We start from the raw sequence: 3,236 nt of genomic DNA, 5'->3' as shown, positions 1-3,236 counted from the left end.
ATGGTAACTGAAAAATATCCATACATCCATGACTAAGGTGCCAACCCAGCAATCACATTGTTCCAAGGCTCCAAGCACCCTCCAAGATAATTGCCAAGGTGCCAACCAAAAATTCCTGCTAGTCCAGGGCTCCATGCACCCTTCAGGCCATAAACATACACTGAGTTCCCACTATAAGTCCATGGCCTACAAGCCATAAACAAGGTCCACAAACCCTCAGAGCACCAAGCTCCTTGATCCAGCATACGGGATCACATCATAAATAGGATGCATCCATACAGCATGATTAACTTAATAATGTACCTTGGTTAGTCCAGATTCCAACCCCAGGACTCACTGGCCATCAATCAGTCTCAGAGTCCACCCCCAGACTCACTAACTAATTTGTCACCCCTTGCAGGATTAACTCCCAAAAACAAGTCCCAAACTAAATTTCATAATATTTGCATGGCTCTAACTTGCCATGTGGCACCTTCTAGAACCCTCATGGGCCCTAGGTGTACTTTTCACCAAAATACCCAACCATTGCCTTTTTCCTTAGAGTTGTGCCCCTATACTCTTTCCATGGAGTGGGCTCTGCAACCAGCCTTATTTTATTAATATTTAAGTATATGTGCATTTACAATATTTACAGTATTTACATCATGGTTCCTCTAGCCACTTAGCCAAAAATTGGCATATCAACATCTATGCAACTACATGGTGTTTTGGAGAATTTGGTATCTACGGATAAATACTAATTCCCTAGATAAGTAACCATATTTAGAACAACAGTTTAAAGTATTTTAGTATTTACCTATAAGCAAAGTTGAAATATGGCAACAAGAATATTCCAATTTAATTTTTCCTTGAATTAAATTGTGAATTAAAATCAAATTTAGTCTTAATAGCTACTTGGAAATAATTAATTAATTTATTTTAAATTAATTAGTTGGAGAACCTCAAGTTAGAAGTCTTTCTAAATTCATGCAAGAGTTATCCCTTAAATTAAGGAGATAAGATTGAGTTATATTTGAGTTGTAATTAGTTAACTCAGTTTACTGAGTTAAGTCCAGTTAAATTAGTTCCAAACTATTTGAGGAACTAATAGTGAGTTAACAGTCAGTTGATGCATTAATGCACTCAACTAGTGCTACTCCAGTTAACTGAAGATTCCCTCATCAGAAACTCATGCATGTCTATTCTGAGAAAGACCCAGTTGAGATTAATGTTCAAAGACAGTGTACTATCAGTTTCATGTGTTTTCTCATGGAGAAAACTCATGCATGCAGTCAAGGATTCATCCTTGAGGATTGCACAGTTTTGAAGGCTGGTTTTCCACTTGGTAATAGGCTAATCATCCACAAGGAACAACGCAAGGAAATAGGAGCTTGGAGGGTAGAGAGGAAGGCTGGAGAGAAGCCAAGATTGCTTGTGAGCATCTGTGAGGATTGTACTGAGGGTTGTCTGGCTGTGAGAGCTAGGGCTTTGTATAATTCCTATGTATTTCCACCATGTATGATAATACAATAGTGTGGGGTTTTTATCTGAGGATTTCCCAAAAGTATTTTCATGTGTATTGTGCCATTGATTCTTCTTCTTCTGGTTATATTGTTCAGCTCGATCTTTAAGCTTCCACAAATTGATAGTAGAAGTAGGTTATAGTATTCTGCTTTTATTTATATTGCATTATCGGATTAACCTATCACAGATTTTCTACATGGTGTCAGAGCTGTGAACAACATACTGAGAATAGAATTCGAAGATTGAAGTTCAAGGTTGCAGGTGCAAATCAAATTCATATGATACTTCAAGGTTGGCCAATGGCGTTCTATGACTTGAGACTCGAGTATGCCTTGGAAGGTAGCTCGAATTACATAGCATGGAAATATATAATGGAGGTTGTATTAGAATACAATGGCTTGAAGGAATTCATTGATCAAGAAATCCCAAAGCCAGCTTCAACTAATGCTCAAGAGTTGGTTGAGTGGAAGAAGTGTGTGGCGAAGGTGAGATGAATCATCCTTGAGGGAGTTTGAGACCATATTGTCTCGAGTCTCCATGGGAAGGATACTTCATTTTCAATTTGGAAGACATTGAAGGACCTCTACCAGAACAGTAGCGACCAGAGGAAATTGCCGCTCAAGGATCAGCTTCAAAGAATCAATATGGAGAAGGATGATACTATTTCCACATATCTAAACAAGCTCACCACCTACATAGATGACCTTGGTAGTGTGGGAATAACTACTGCCGATGATGATATGGTGAGCCTCAATCTCCTTGGCCTTCCAAAGAGTTGCAATAGCTACCAGGACTCTATGAATGGAAGGGAGAAATTGCAGGATTGGGAATGACTGTGGTCGGATCTTATGCAGGAGGAGATCAGGAGGAGCACACAAGATGGTTCTTCATCCAAGAATGATGATGAAGAAAATCTGGCCTTAGCAAGTAAGGCAAGGAAAGGGAAGGGGAAGGCTTCCCATTTCAAATTGAATTCTTCTTATGGAGGGAAGAAGGGTGACATGTCTAAGTAAGATGCTTTAATTGTCCCAAGATGGGACATTATGCGACTAATTGCCCATCGAAGAAGTCCAAGAAGGGATCCTCGGAAGGATAGGAAGGTGAGGCATTAGCCTCTTAGTTCGAAATGGACTTTACCCTCATTGCATGCATGGTGTCATTGATGATGGGTTCTGTCTGGTATCTTGACAGTGGAGCCTTATTCCACATGACCGGTGATAAAAATTTATTCAGTTCCTTAGAGGAGAATGACCTCAAGATGCGCATAGAGATGGGTGATGACGGAAGGTATAGTGTTACAGGAGTGGGCATGATTGCTTTTCAGAGGGAGAATGGAGCTCCTCTCACCTTGACAGATGTGATGTATGTGCCTGGACTAAAGAAGAACTTGGTATCGGTCGCGATGTTGGAGGACAAAAGCTACGATGTTGTCTTCAGTAAAGGAAAGGCATTCCTAAGACACATAGCCACGGGTCAAACCAAGAGGATAGGGATTCAGGTGAAGAATCTCTATAAACTAGAGGTATATGATTGTGCAACATTTGAGTATGAAAGCAGAATTGGTGCAAAGTCAAGCCATTGGCGAGTTGTGGCACAGGCGGTTGGGCCATTTGCATCATGGGGCTTTGAAGATAATGCAGCAGATATCTACAGGACTTCCCAAAGGTAAACTTGAGCAAGTTGACACATGCAAAGGTTGTACCTTGGGAAAGTACACCAAGTCTTCCTTTCAT

This window comes from Pinus tabuliformis, chromosome 7 (assembly GCF_031772625.1).
Source record: "Pinus tabuliformis cultivar Carrire ecotype Pingquan chromosome 7, CPIR1, whole genome shotgun sequence".
NCBI lineage: Eukaryota > Viridiplantae > Streptophyta > Pinopsida > Pinales > Pinaceae > Pinus > Pinus tabuliformis.
The sequence above is the reverse complement of the archived record's forward strand: the minus strand, read 5'-3'. Positions refer to the sequence as shown.